Below are 15944 nucleotides of genomic sequence, written 5' to 3'. Positions count from 1 at the left end.
GATGATACGTCTGACCATGTTGACACCTCTTCCATATTTGAACAGTTTCCTCTTAGCTCCTTTAATGTTAAACTCAGAGTCTTCCTCCTACCAAGTCACTCAGGCTGTGGTATTCCTGGCTTCCCAAAGACAAAAGAGGGGAGGGAGCTTTAAAGACTGGTGGATCATACCCCACCAGCATCTACTAACTGTAGCAAAGCAAAATATTTCATCTCTCACCACTTAGCTTCCTTCACATGGCTGTCATAAAACTCAAAGAATAAGCATACAGTATAATTTAGAGGCTGCCTACCACAAAAGTAAGTCCCCAGTTATGGCTAGCTGTTTGAATTATCATTTATTACTTGAGTTACACAGTATTATTGTACTACTTCTAAATTGTTAAGTTCCATTGAGCCATTTGCACTCCGTTTCTCATCTCACTCTTGCCTAAGGCAGCCTCATCCATCTCCCCTGACTTTGTGTCATCTATACATTGGCATCTCCAAATTCCTATCTCCCACCCAGATCTCATGTAAGCTGCAGGCTCATTTATCCAATCGCTTCCTTGACACATCCATTTGGATGCTTCGCAGGATCTCAATTGACATGTCTAAAAGGGAGTACTCCCCTTCCCCCGCCCCTCCTCATTCTTCTTTATCACACACAATGGCACTGTCCTCTGCTGCTGCTTAAGTAACAAATGCAGGCTCATCCTTGACACTTCTCTTCCTGGTGCCTCCCACCTGGAATTCATTACTGCTTGCTTCCAATTTCACCTCCAAGATACACCAGCACTCCATCCCCCATCTCGAAACTTCCATTGCTGTCACTGTAGTCTAAGTGGCAGGCATCCCTGTTTTATTTCTTACCTGATCCTTCATTCTTTTCTCACATAGAACAATGAAGAGGCTGGTCTTTCAATATTGTTCTATTGTCAATTGAATGGTTAATCTGTTTCTGCTTTAAACACCACTGTACTATCTATAGCCTGAATTCAGTTCCTCTTAGTGACCCTCACCTTCTCCAGTCTCATCTTGCCCCTCCTATACTGGGGCAACCACTCTCTTTCCTCCCCCACCCCTCAGCCTCTGCAGGCTTTTCTTACTAGAATGAGCAGTTTCTTAACCTTCTTTGTGCTATGGTCAAATTTTGTGACTTAGAACCAACATGGTTTGGCTTTGAGGTTTGTGATACTTTTTTTCTTTTCTTTCTTTTTCTTTTTTTTTTTTAATTCTTTTCCCCTTTATCCCTGTTAGTACATGTCTGCATGTGTATGTTGATGTGTTGAGTGTGAGAATTTGTGTGTCATGTCAGTCACATGGAGGTCAGAGAATGATATAGTGTAGTGGTCCTCAACTTCCACCTTGTTTGAGACAGAGTTTCTTATTGTTTATGCTGTTTATACCATGCTAGTTGGGATATAAGCCAGAGTTGGAAGATTCTCCTGTCTCTGCCTTCCATTGCCCCCACCCCCCTGCAGAAGTGTTAGGATTACAGACACACATATTGGTATTACATATTCTGCATCAGGTTTTAACATGGGCTTTATAGTTCCAGAGCAGGGACCTGTGCTTATATAGCGCATGCTTTTCCCTTTGAGCCATCTCTGAAGATACTTACTTGCTCTTGAGATAGGGTTTCATGTAACCCAGGCTATCTGTAAGGTTATTATGCCTGCCTCCATCAGTCCTAGGATTACAGGTCAGTACCACCATGCTTGCTACTCCTCATGATGTTTTTAATGTACAACATCAGTGAGATTAGAAAAAAAAAAAACAAAGATAGCAAACTACCATTCCATTCGTGATATAAGATTAATAGCATTACACAGGCAGAGGGCGTAGGAGAAATTTCTGGACCTTCTGCTCAGTGTCCCCTTGCATCTAAAACTATTCTAAAATCTAAAAGCTATTTTAAATATATATTTGTGGTGTAGTAAAAATATATGGACTTCTTTGTTAACATATTTGCTAACAAAATTTCAACAATGGATCTACTAACTGTCATAATTCTATTGAATGTGATACAGAAACAATCGTTCTATTGGTGGCAAAGCCACAGCTGTTGCAAGCATCACCACATTGCAAATCCCAATCTCATGCAATCCACAAACCTTCTTTGTGCAGAGACCCTCTCTCCCACATGCTTGCACTGAGGAGCTGCCTGTCCTCCGGCTCAGCACAGCACAGCCTTCCTCAGTTCCTCTCCCACTGACCACAGAGCCTGAGAACCTTGCCCATCCAAACCAGGGGTTTTGAGTACATTTCTCCACACGATTTGGATCATTCTCAGACACCACACTGAAAACTCTCCAAAGGAAGGAATAATGCCTACCTTGCTCAGTTGCTAAGTGCCCAGGCTTTAGCGGCAATGGCTCAGTTAATGAATGCCTGAGTTTGTGTATGACTGGGGAGCAGCAGAGCACGGCTATAGCAGCCTCAACTCCAGAGTTTGACTATGTCCTCTCCCTGCATCACTGAATGGAACCAATGGGTCAGCGAATGTGTCACCTTCCACCATCATCCATTGACCTCTCTACTGAGTAGAAATCTGTGCAGTTTAGCTTGAACCTCAAGAAGACCACCTTTCCCAAAAGTTGTCTCCAACACTGGAAATATCAGTAAAACACGAGGAGCCTGTACTTCAAGTTACTTTTATCTTATGAAACTTTACCTGATTTCAGATGCACTCCTGATTGAAGTAGAAAATTATGACGATAATGAGACTAATAAGCATTTATTGAGTGTTTTAAGTAGTTGTCGTATATATTAGCTCAGTTATTCCTTAGTGTATTCCTATTTCAGAGTTTAGATAGAGGATGAGCTCAGACTATATCTTTTACCCCTTTACCATCTCACATAATCATTTTAAAATTCTTTCCATCTTCCTTAAGAAGCTGAGATATAATAATCAAGAATCTTTCAAAAACAAGAGTCTTTTACACAAATGGGTCATCAAATGGATCATACTTTAACCCAGTCACTTCAACCAGTACAATACCTGGGATTAGTATGCCATCACATTCCTGAGTCTTCTACCTTAACCTAAAAGCAAGGATATCAACGCAAAGTTCAAAACTTGAACCTCTGCCTGGGTGAAAAGTGAAGGGGCAAGAAGGGAAATTATGATAAATGGGGGTGCCAGATTCTAGCCCAGAACAACCAGGCAAAACAAGCCAGACTCAAACTGTGATGACATGTTTTCTGTCATTCATGTAGGTATATAAACTGTGCAGATAGATAGGTAGATAGATAGATAGATAGATAGATAGATAGATAGATAGATAGATAGATAGATAGATAGATGTTTACCCAGTCAAAATAATAATTCAATCAACATTGTCAGAACGCAGTTATACTTAACACGAGAGCCACAGTAAAGTAGGATGAGGCTATAGGCTAGGTCCTCAGTCAGGGCTGGCTCTAAACAGATCTCTGTATTGGGTTAGCCATTGTTATGCCCTAGTTTGTGTATAACATTTTGAGTTCAGGGTTACTGTCTGAGTTTATATCAGCATCAGGGCAGAGGGTTACTTAAAAGCAGTACCAAAGTACTAAACTCAGATTAAAGTCTGGAAAACTTTAACATTCTTGGCAAAGTACAGCAAGGAGCTGTGGCAGCCTGGGGCTTCAATAGATAGAGTATGAATTCAATTGTTACAATTTTTTATAGATGACTCTATATACCAAGGAGGTACAGCTGAACTCAGAAAACCTTTACCTTAGGTCTCTAGTGTTGTTTCTGTCTGTGAATAAGGGGCATCCTTGGTGTCATGTTCTTTAGCATCTGGAGTAACTGAGCTCCAGCCTTGCATTCTAGCTTGCCCATACGCCTATGATCACCAGCTCTGTATTCCTGAAGAAATGAGGGGAGCCCTTACTCCTGGAAAAACTAGCTTAGCAGCCATTAGTAAGTAGAAAATCTTGCTTAGTAAAGGCAAGAGATTTCCTCAGAGGCCTTCAACCCTGATTCAGGCAAAAGAACCAGCCTATATTAAACCTACTGTTATCCCTGTCCTCTCTGCCATAGGATACCATGTCTCCTGTGTCTCAGCCCAGCCTCAAATCTCCAACAGTCCCTGGCTACCTTTCGTTCCTCAAGGAAAAAATAGGTTGTCAAGTGTGCTGTATGATAATTTCAGGGGTGACATGAACAAGTGTCTATTCTCACCAGACAGAGAATGGTAGCAAAGAAACAATGACAGCAAAGTCTAGCTTGGCAAACCAATGAGTTTAGGGAATACTTACAGAAGTACAGGTAAGGGAGTGCTTACAGGAGCACGTGTGGCTAAAATATAGCTGCATCACCAAAACTCCATCACAACCTGGTAATAACCCGCAAAAGCTGATTCCTGAAGCTCTCTGAGTGACTTACTGGGCTCTTCTCAAGTCTGGGAGTTTCTCAGCTCTCCTTCTGGGGAGTACCCAGATCAGTAGATTGTGAACACCAAATTCCACTGTAAAAGAAGAAAGGAGCAATTCAGATAAATAGAAAAGTCAGCTTGGGCTCAGATCCAACCCACGTTATTACTGCTCCTGGGATGGGGTGAGCATGATCCCATAGTAAGGGCAAGGGCATGTAATAGTGCAGGAGATCATAAAGTAAGGGTTACAGGGGTCCTTGGCTCTTTGAAAAGACCCCACGTTCTCTGGCAGCTTTTCCACCTCATCCCAGGAACAGCAGCATTGGCTTTCCACATTGTTTTTGTAAAAAATCTTCTGAAAACCATTTGAAAAACAAGTCATAGAAGAAATTGTCCTTTCCCCTGGGAAAACATGACGGAGCCATGGCCAATGCTAAATTTGACAAGCACGGAGAAAATACCCTGCCTGTGCCACTTGGAACGATCCACTCTGATAGGCCTAGTGGCCCTATCTGTAAAGTGGGAACAGTTGAGCCTCGTCCACTCTACTGTGCAACAGTCACTGCCAACACCAAAGAGCCCAAACACAGGCATCTGCCTGCCAGGGGTCTCACTGTGGGATTCTTGCAGAACAGATTCCCACAAACAGCATGTGCAAACGAGCCTCTGCTTCTTTCTGACTGTGCCTTGGTAGCTCAGGGGTGAGCCACTTCCAGACTGGACTGCTGCTTTGTCAAGCTGACCTCCTGGGCACTAAGTGTTCTCCCCATATCCTGCCTTTTCTAATTTGGGGGCCATTTCTCCTTGTTGTTCCTACACTGATGACTAAAATTAATCCCTGGCATTTCCCAACAGCTAAATCATCATAATCAAACTCCACAGCTGCCAGATCTGCTGACTCAAACCCCCAATGTATTCATATGGTATTTGCTGGGTAATTACAGAATAGAGGTAATTATATTCATGACTCCATTACTTTCATAATTCTAGAGACCCAGAAATCACAAAAAAAAAAAAAAAAAATCAGAGCCAGGAGAAGAAATTCCTTCACTAGCTACCCTTACCTCCTTATCCTGTTTAGTATCTTCATTCATATCAGCCTTTTTTAAAAAATAAATATTCTTACTCAAAAGGAGCAGCTTCTGAGCCACTAGCACAGTGGGGTGAGGGTAGGAGAAGAAAAATGATGGTAGAACCAAAAATCCTGGGAACCTCCACAAAAGGCTCTAGATCACCTAAAGCAATATACAATTTCTCTAATGACATGATATCAACTTACTATGACAGTGTAGCCATGTATTCCCCTCAATGGGACCTTCATACCACATGAATTTTACTTATTTTTGTCAAGATTTTCGGATGTTCTCATTTGCTCATTCCGGGACCCAGGTTCCTTCTCAGTTGTGGCTCTCCACTCTGAAGTCCTCAATGGTTTCTCCAAACACTTGGCAGACAAGGATTTGTAACTCTCCCAGCTCAAACACACTGCTTTCCAATTCCACCCACATTTCTGTTGTCCACAGCTCTTCCCTGGATCATCTAAATGCAGGGTGCTGGTGATTTCTGTACTTACCTTGACTTCTTTCTCAGTGATGGCTTTGTAAGTGGAAAAGAACACATGTTTGGAATCTATCTCCTTACCTCTGAGGACAATTTGAGGCTCATAGAGAATAAATGAGCATCCAGGGTATTGACAAAAGAATGGGATATGCCCTGATATAGACCAGGAAACACAAAATAAAGTAGAAAACAATATTCTAAAGAAACAGGCATAAAGAAATTTTACTCTCTGTCAACTCAGGAATTTTTTTAAGAGCTCATTACAATGGTTCTTTCCATCCTGCCTGGCCAGGGCATTTAATTTCCTTTGTATTCTTTATATCTCTACCCAATCTTTGGTTGTTCTCTCAGTAGAATTGACAGTACTGTCTCTCAAACTTCTTCCCACAAGAAGTTCTTCATAGACCTCTGTGAACACCCTCTGTCCACACTTACTCAGCTCAGCCTGCTGGGACACTCATACAGGGCAGGTCTCATGTGTGCAGCAATGGGGAATCATGTCAACAAGGACTCAGCCATTGGCCAAATGGTCAGACAAGACACTGAACCTCTACAAACTAGAGAAGAAGGTAGGGTATAGTGTGGTACAGGTAAACACAGCACTTAGGGACATAGATGCAGGAATATTATCAAGAGGCTGAGGCCAGACTGGACTATAGAGTGTGTCCTTATCTCAAAACAGCTCAGAAGAAAATTTATAACTGGTTATGTGGGCAAAACTCAGCAGTCACTATGTTGAGAAGCCTTTCCCCATCCAGTGCTAACCCTGGGGATCTTTGTCCCAAGGTTAATGGCAGCAAAGGGTAACCAAGTGGCCAGGGCACTGAGAAAGTGGTAGGATGGGTAGGACATCCCAGGAGTGAAGACAGCCATTTGTGGACAATGAAGGGTTAAGTTTGGTTGAGTTTAAAGTAATGCAGCACCACAAGAACCCAGGGGCACTTGAAGTGAGGAGAGTAAGGACAACGAAGGATGGGCAATGAGGCCCAACAGGGGAATTCACATGGGGCCCATGAGAGCACAGAAGATGGAATTGCATTGATGATCCACACAATGGGAGGCCTGCCCCCACCCACACATGAGAAATACTCAAAAGCATTCTTTGCAGTTTTTAAAACTCAGACTTAATGGCTGTCCCAGAGTTCTCATTCTGAATTTTCCACTTCAGCAGGTTTCTTTCTGTTTGTTCCAGAAAAGGGATAGAATTAAGTTTTATTGTGCTTTTTACACTTGAAAACCTCCACAACAAAACACAGCTGTCCCACCTCTTGAGTATCTTTTTATGTGGCTGGTCAGGGCAGCCTAAGAGTAGGGGAGCAAGGAGCAGCCTTCACGCATGACAGGCGAGGGCCCAGGTGAGCACCCCTCCTGGGCCATGTTCTTTCCATGGGAAAGTGAGGAAGATAAGTTGAGATGTCAAGAGTAAAAATGAGTTTTCCAATTAGTGAAGCAAGGCATAATTTGGCCTTGTCAGGTTTCTCATCTGGATAACCCTTGGGGGTTTCAAACACTGGTAGAGCACCCTTGTCGTGTTCTATTATAATTTTGTTTTCAAAATGCAACATTTTGAAGCACTCATAAGCAACCATAAATGACAGGCCCCACATGATTTTAAAATTCCTCTTCAGAAGGCTAGGAATGGATCTTCTACCACCCTCTGCCTCCTTCTGAAGACTCATCCTCCAGGACTGACTTATTCTGCAACTACATTATCCCCACCTATCCTGAACCCAAGTACAACTGCAGCCACCCAGAGCCGCCTTAGAGAGGGGCCCTGAAAAGACACTGAATCAGAAGTTAGAGGTCTGGTCTACTCAGAAATGTCAGAGACATGGCACTAACTAGCAACCAACAATACCAGGGCTCTAGTTAGACGTGTGTGTGTGTGTGTGTGTGTGTGTGTGTGTGTGTGTGTGTGTATGTGTGCATGTGGATGTGGATGGAGCCCCCCCCCCCCCCCGAGGCAGTATCTATTTCTTTTGATATAGGATCTCGCAATGGCCTGAAGCTTGCTGGGAAGGCTAGGTAAGAGAATCCCAGGGATCCACTTGTCTTTGCCTTTCGAATTCTAGGATTATAGGTAAGTGCTGCCATACCTTGCTTTATATATATATATATATATATATATATATATATATATATACATATACATATACATATACATATACATATACATATACATATACATATACATATACATAATTCTGCATAAGAACTCAGGTCAATATGAAGGCAATTGACTCTATCAACTGTGCCATCTCCTCAACCCTAGACCTACCATTTAATCTTGTGAGTTAACTTCTCAGCCCATCACATGCCAATAACAGCACATGGGAAACATGGAAGGATTACATCAGGCAGATGGAAGAATCAAAGAACAGGAGTGAAGAGGCTACACAGGATAGGCTGAGAGATTAATGTTTCAATACACAACCCCAGACTTGGTAGGAAAGTAGAAGTATCTCAGAAGAAAGATCTGGCCTGAATGAACAGTGGCCAGCAATTCCATGGCAAAACTGGAGAGTTGGCATTTACACTGAAAGGAGGAGTGGAATGAGGAGATGGGGTGATACGTGAAGCAGCCAGCTGGTCCTGGAAGACCATCTGTTGTTGAGTGTGGCAGAGGTCTTTGCAGTATCTACAAGGCAGCATGGAGGATACGAAGAAGGGGGAACATATGGGCAACCATGGCATAGATATCCCACAGCATCTGAGGAGAACTGGCTCTAAGAAGTGATACCATCCAAATGATAAACCATGTGGCCTAAGGATCCCATAACAATGCCATAGGCTCACACCTACTCAGAATGGCAGAGTGGAAGGAGTCATGGGACCTCAAAACCCACTTCCTGGTTTTCAAATATGAATCCTGAGATATGGATGGGCTTGGGAACCTGAGCTAGTAACAGGCCTGTGTAGTTATTATACAGTGGCAGAGCATCCAGGGCTGTCTTCAAGAGTCTCGTCTCCCAGACCAGCAATCTCCCCTAGCCTAGCCTGCCATTCCTTGCCCACCCCTTCCTGTGAGGTTCCCAGCATCCGTCCTGGCCACGTTTTGAGGTCAGCAGACTCCTCCATCACTCTGAGTTCACCTGAGAGCAGGCCTCAACCATTTAGCCTCAGCCAAAGCAGGCAGCGGGCGCCTGTCCGGCTGGGGAGTTGGGAAGCTCTGTTAATCATGCTTTCAGAGCACTTTGCGATGCAGAGATGAAAGACGGCTGAAGAGAGCAAAGTACAGCCATTACAATCTCCATCTTCCTAATTGAGGAAAATGAGGTTATTTCCAAATCCTCTGTGATGCAATGGGAAGCGTGCTCGATAGGCCCACACTGACAGCCTCTCACCTCCCATGCTTCGCAGCGCCGAGATAGCGAGATCCCTGAGAGTGGACACAGCACCCGGGTTAGAAGCCTGACACTTAGACTAGCCCCTGTTACCTGGAGTTACTCCTGATACATTGGTCCCAAGAAGGGCTCCCTCCATACCAGACATCAAAGTTGGGTGGCTTCATGTGGCATGGAAGTCCTCCTCCTCCTCACTGAGTAATTGGAACAAAACGACCCAGGTAGTCTTGGTGTAACATCAAAGCTGCGGATAATAACCTCACAGATGAATTCAACAGTGAATACATTCTCAGCCACTGCTCAGGTTTGAAGTATGCTGCAATTTTTTTTTCAGCCTCAGAAGCAAGCAAGACGAAAAAGAAAAATCACCAGCCATAGCTTTCTTTATTAACCATCTGCTTCCCCTTTCAGGCTACACTGAAACTGTGGGTTTATGGCCTTTGAAGAATGAGGAGTCAGTCTGGGAATCATGCTGTAAATGGGAATAACCAGGAATAAGACAGGGGCTCAGAGAGAATGGACAAAGGTGTACATACAAATCTTGAGCTACCATGGTATGACCAGACTCTTTGGGGTACAAAGCGATATACACCAAAACACGAGTAAAAGGCCAGGTGTGGCAGCATGTATCTGCCTGTAGTCCCAGATCTGAACACCAGAGACACAAGGGTCCCAAAAGGTCACCTCAGTTTCAGTGAGGCACCCTGTTTCAAACAATAAGATGGGAAGCAATAAAGGAAGACATCCATGTCTACATCTTATACAAACACATGCACAATCACATACACACACACACACAGAGAAAGAGAGAGAGAGAGAGAGATCCTGCTACATCATGATTTTGATCTATAACAGTCGTTCTCAACAGTACTAATGCTGCAACCCTTTTTTTATTATTTATTTTTTTAACTTGTTCACTTTACATTCTGCTCATTGTCCTCCTCCCAGTCACTTCCTTCCACAATCCTTCCCCCATGCCCCCATCTCTTTCTTCTCTGAGCCAGTGGGACCCCTGTTGCTTGTGACCCCTACCAACATCCTTGGAGGCAGGCCCAAGAAGGCCCTGAGTCAATGACACAAACTCTGGAAGTCTGGCAAGTGGCAAAAGAAGACTCATTTATTGCAGGAACTGGGCAAGCCTTTATAACCTTCACTAGGGCCCCATTGGCCCATGACCTCCCGCTTCATGTAGTTGGCACCAACTGATTGGTTGTTCTGGTCACGAGCTCAATAATCATTTGTCTCATGGTGTCAGGCAAGCTTTAGGGGTTAGCAGTCACAGAAGCTACTGTTGTGCATGCATGGGCCACTGTGAGCAACAGGGTCAGGGTTTGTTAATTCTTCCTAAGGGTCCCTCCTGGGTATCCCCCCACCTCTGGTGTTTCACATCTCTTTGAGGCTAGGTGTGGCCTCTCTCATTGAGGCCCAACAAGACAGCCCAGCTAAAAGAACATATCCCACATACAGGCAACAGATTTTGGGACATCCCCGGTTCCAGTTGTTCGGGACCCACATGAAAACCCAGCTGCAACAGCAGATGCTGGCGTGGATGTGGAGAAAGAGGAACACTCCTCCATTGTTGGTGGGATTGCAGGCTTGTACAACCACTCTGGAAATCAGTCTGGCGGTTCCTCAGAAAATTGGACATAGTACTACCGGAGGATCCAGCAATACCTCTCCTGGGCATATATCCAGAAGATGCCCCAACTGGTAAGAAGGACACATGCTCCACTATGTTCATAGCAGCCTTATTTATAATAGCCAGAAGCTGGAAAGAACCCAGATGCCCCTCAACAGAGGAATGGATACAGAAAATGTGGTACATCTACACAATGGAGTACTACTCAGCTATTAAAAAGAATGAATTTATGAAATTCCTAGCCAAATGGATGGACCTGGAGGGCATCATCCTGAGTGAGGTAACACATTCACAAAGGAACTCACACAATATGTACTCACTGATAAGTGGATATTAGCCCAAAACCTAGGATACCCAAGATATAAGATACAATTTCCTAAACACATGAAACTCAAGAAAAATGAAGACTGAAGTGTGGACACTATGCCCCTCCTTAGAAGTGGGAACAAAACACCCATGGAAGGAGTTACAGAGACAAAGTTTGGAGCTGAGATGAAAGGATGGACCATGTAGAGACTGCCATATCCAGGGATCCACCCCATAATCAGCATCCAAACGCTGACACCATTGCATACACTAGCAAGATTTTATCGAAAGGACCCAGATGTAGCTGTCTCCTGTGAGACTATGCCGGGGCCTAGCAAACACAGAAGTGGATGCTCACAGTCAGCTAATGGATGGATCACAGGGCTCCCAATGGAGGAGCTAGAGAAAGTATCCAAGGAGCTAAAGGGATCTGCAACCTATAGGTGGAACAACATTATGAACTAACCAGTGCCCCGGAGCTCTTGACTCTAGCTGCATATGTATCAAAAGATGGCCTAGTCGGCCATCACTGGAAAGAGAGGCCCATTGGACACGCAAACTTTATATGCCCCAGTACAGGGGAATGCCAGGGCCAAAAAGGGGGAGTGGGTGGGTAGGGGAGTGGGGGTGGGTGGGTATGGGGGACTTTTGGTATAGCATTGGAAATGTAAATGAGCTAAATACCTAATAAAAAATGGAAAAAAAAAGAAAACCCAGCTGCACAACTGTTACATATGTGCAAGGGACTTAGGTCTAGCCCGAGTATGTTCTTTGGTTGGTGGTTCAGACTCTGAGAGCCCCAAGCCTTCAGAAAGTTAATTGACTATCTTCCTGTGGAGTTCCTACCCTCTTTGGAGCCTGCAATCCTTTCTCTTGCTCTTCCATAAGAGTCCCCAAGCTCCATCTACTGTTTGGGATGTGGGTATCTGTATCTGTCTGAGTCAGCTGCTGGGTAGAACCTCTCAGAAGACAACATGCTCCTCCTGTCTGCAAGCATAACAACGTATCATTAAAAGTGTTAGGAATTGGTGCTTACCCATGGGATGGGTCTCAAGTTGGGCTGGTTATTGGTTGGCCATTTCTCCAGTCTCTGCTCCATCTCCCACGTGCCTGCATTTCTTGTAGACAGGATAAATTTGGGGTTGAAAGTTTTGTGGGTGGGTTGGTATCTCAGTGGCTCCACTGGGGTTCCTGCCTGGATATAGGAAGTGGCCTCTTCAGGTTCCATATCACCAGTGTAATGAGTCACAGCTAAAGACACCCTCATTGATTCTTGGACACTTTCCTTATCCCATGCCTCTCTACCTGGTCCTGGAAATGCCCCACCACCACTACTAAAAGAAAGATGAAGTTTCACGACCTGTGAGTCATGTAAAGTACTCAGAAGTTGCTGGTTGTCTGTGAGCCTAGAGGCTGCCTGGGGCTGAGAAAAGAGAAAAACAAACCCGGGTGTGCCCCTGCCCCGTGGTCAAAACATTCCTGGGATCAGCTTAACCTTAAAGATAAAGAGGAATGTGAGGACATAACAGGGCTGTCTAAACTGAGTCAACAACTCACAGAACTCTGACACCCTGCACGTACATGTAATTTTTCTGCTGATGTTTGAATAAGCCAATAGTGTGTTGCTATGCTGAATTCCACACCCCTAAGCTCCTTACCCCATACAAACCCCTAGCTTCTGAGCCTTGTGGCCAGCATCCGTTATCTCCTGTGTGGGATGCATGTCGGTCCAGAGCTCCGTCATTAAACGACCTCGCGTAATTACATCAGGGCGGTCTATTCATGATTCTTTGGGTGCACGCTGGACTGGGAATTGAGTGACCCCCCACTAGGTTCTATCACTACCACCTTCTTACCCTCATCAGTTGCAGATTTCCATTCATTTTTATGACCATCTAGTCATCCCTCCTGTTCTTCCCCACACCTCATCCTAACCTCCCCTTCCCCTGTCCATCCTCCCTTCCTGTTCCCTTCCTCCATCTTCCTCTTATGACTTAAGTGAGATTCAAACATTCTTGCTTGGGTCTTCCTTGTTGTTTAGCTTCTTTAGGTGTGTGGAGTGTAACATGGTACCTATATTTTAATAGTTAATATCCACTTAAAAGAGAGTACATACCATGCATGTTCTTTTGGGACTCAGTTACCTCACTGAGGAAGATATTCTCAAGTTCCCTCCATTTGCCTGCAAAATTCATGATGTCTTTGTTTTTAATAGCTGAATGGAATTCCATTGTGTAGCTGTACCACATTTTCTTTATCCATTCTTCAGTTGACGGACATCTAGGTTGTTTAGCTATTATAAATAAAGCTGCTATGAACATAGTTGAGCAAATGTCTTTGTGGAATGTTGGAGCATCTTTTGGATATATGCCCAGGAGTGGTATAGCTGCGACCCTTTAATGCAGTTCCTCATGTTGTGGTGACCCCAAAACCATAAAATTATTTCATTGCTGCTTCAGAACTGCAACTTTGCTACTGTTATGAATCATGATATAAATATCTGATATGCAGGATTTCTCATATGAGATCCCCCCAAAAGGGTCACAACCTACAGGGTGAGAAGCACAGGTCTAGATGTTCAAGGATTTACTTTGCCTTAGCTGTTTTGCTTTACTGTGCTTACCATAGTTTTATTGATGTGATTTCATTTGGCTGTATTTTTCCTATCAAGGGGTGAATTCTTAAAAGCTTGTCAGTTAAATCTGATTATATCCTATATAAACCCCAGTTACTTTCTCCCACTAATACATAACTAACTTGATAATGTGCTTAGAAGTCCTGCGTTGTTCACTTCTCTTCCTGAAGTGAGGGCTGCACTTCCATTTATGCTCAGCAGGTACTTGCCCTATGGACTCAGGTGCCACTGCTCACACAGGCAGGCATTAAGTGAATTAAATGTGGTGGATGATGAAAAAGGTCCTCCAATCAGCTTCTCTAGGGCACTCTGAGCCTCTGCAGGTTACCTCCGGAGTGTATGGGATTTAGGAAGGATTAAGGGAAACTTCCAAATCCCTAAGAATGCAAGATGACAATGACTAATGACTGAGAAAATAAAACTCTTTAAAGTAGGTTAGAAATATGGCCACATGACAAGAAGGTTTTTGTTGTTGTTCTTGTTGTTTCTCTTACTGTCATGATAAAATCATTCCTATCTACTTTACTTTTTCCCTGCTTTATTAGTGAAAACAAAATAGCTTGTTCTTGCCTCTCTGGGACTGATCTTGGTCAACTCCATGTTCACCTGAGTTCTATGTCTTTGTTTAGTGGTCCTCAACCTTCCTAATGCTGTGACCCTTTAATATGGTTCTTCATGTTTTAGTGGTCCCCCAACCATAAAACTATTTTGTTGCTAGTTCATAACTGTAATTTTACTACTGTTATGAATGGTGATGTAAGTATTTTTGGAGACAGAGGGTTGCCAAAGGAGTCTCGCTCGACCCACAGGTTGAGAACTGCTCTCTGTTGCTTCTCAATGGATCCCTTCCCTAGTTGTCATAACACTGTAGAAACAATGGCATAAGAGGTACAATCGCACATGGTCATGTGCCCATCAGGTACTCATAGCATCACCTGATACCTCCAAAGCAACTGGCTCTCTCATATGGCATTGTAATCTTCCCCATAGCGAGCCAGATTTGTGTTTCACTAAATGATTCCTATGCCCATGACATGTGCATCTCTGGCTCATATGATCATATGCACTGAGTCTCTTCCCAGAAACACAACAATATTCATCCTGTAAGGCTCAACCTACTATCCCTTCAAAGGATACAACATTTATCTATCTATCTATCTATCTATCTATCTATCTATCTATCTATCTATCTATCTATCTATCTATCTAGTGTGGCTCTAATAAAGTAATCCTTGCTCTGAGCTGCTGAACTTAGGCCAAAATGCAAAGAAATACTCTCAGAGTTAGAATTTACGATTTATGTAGAAATCTATATTCTTTCTCTCTCTTTGTATCTGAGCACATTATTATGGGCACATGTATGCAAGTATATGTATCTGCGTTTTTGTGCATTTAGGCTCATGTGAGGGACTGCATGTGCTTATGTGTGCTGAGTATATGGGCAGAGGTCAACCTTAGGTGCTTTTCCCCAGAAGCTACCCAATTGGTTTTTGAGACAAGTCTGTCTTTAGGATCTGGGACTCTGATTTGGCAAGTCTATCTAGTCAGCACATACCAGGATCGGACTATCCCTGCTTCCCTAGTGCTGAGACTACAAATCCATGTACCATACCTGCTTTGTCTCACCTACTTTATCAGTCTCCTCTCAGAATTGTCTTAAGTCTCAGGTCTTTCTATCTAGAGACCCGAGTCTACCATCTACTCCTATTTTACATGTTAAAGACAGGCTGCATAGACCCCCATCCTCCCAAACAGAACTGGTACAAGTTTGGATTCACAATTAACTTTTTAAAGACTACATATATTTCAAAAGTACAGTTCCAGGGAAGAACAACTGTCCAGAATGCCTCAGGGAAGAGAAGATAATGTGTCCCTTTAGGGCCCTTATCATTGTTGTACAAGCGCTGACTACTCAAAAGGATCCAACAAAGGTTTGTGGGAAACACTGATGAACTAGTAATGTGCGTGTGGAAAGTTAAGTGAGATAGAATATGACTATATAAAACTCCATGAAAACACCTATGCTTTTCATGGGAGGCAACCCCACAGCACACAGAAGACTGACAACTGCTTCCTCTTCTAGAAGACTCTCTTGCTCCTTCAGTCTTGGATTGC

At 43.6% G+C, this 15944-nt stretch overlaps 1 long non-coding RNA gene across 4 annotated transcripts in view; it reads right to left on the bottom strand.

The window, feature by feature from the left end:
• Gm9548 overlaps positions 1-12266 on the bottom strand; it is a 244998-nt gene extending 232732 nt beyond the window's left edge. For 3 of the 4 annotated variants that reach the window (XR_872462.2, XR_872460.1, XR_872463.1), the window contains exons 1-2: positions 12231-12266; positions 4230-4438 (exon numbers count right to left, since the gene is read on the bottom strand). This is a non-coding gene — a long non-coding RNA (predicted gene 9548). The remainder of the gene's footprint in view (positions 1-4229; positions 4439-12230) is intronic. The other variant, XR_381226.2, reaches the window with a different exon arrangement.
• Positions 12267-15944: the final 3678 nt, after the last annotated feature.

The sequence above is a fragment of the Mus musculus genome, chromosome 12 (assembly GCF_000001635.26).
Source record: "Mus musculus strain C57BL/6J chromosome 12, GRCm38.p6 C57BL/6J".
In the NCBI taxonomy this organism is placed as follows: domain Eukaryota; kingdom Metazoa; phylum Chordata; class Mammalia; order Rodentia; family Muridae; genus Mus; species Mus musculus.
This window is presented reverse-complemented; position numbering and strand designations above follow the sequence as displayed.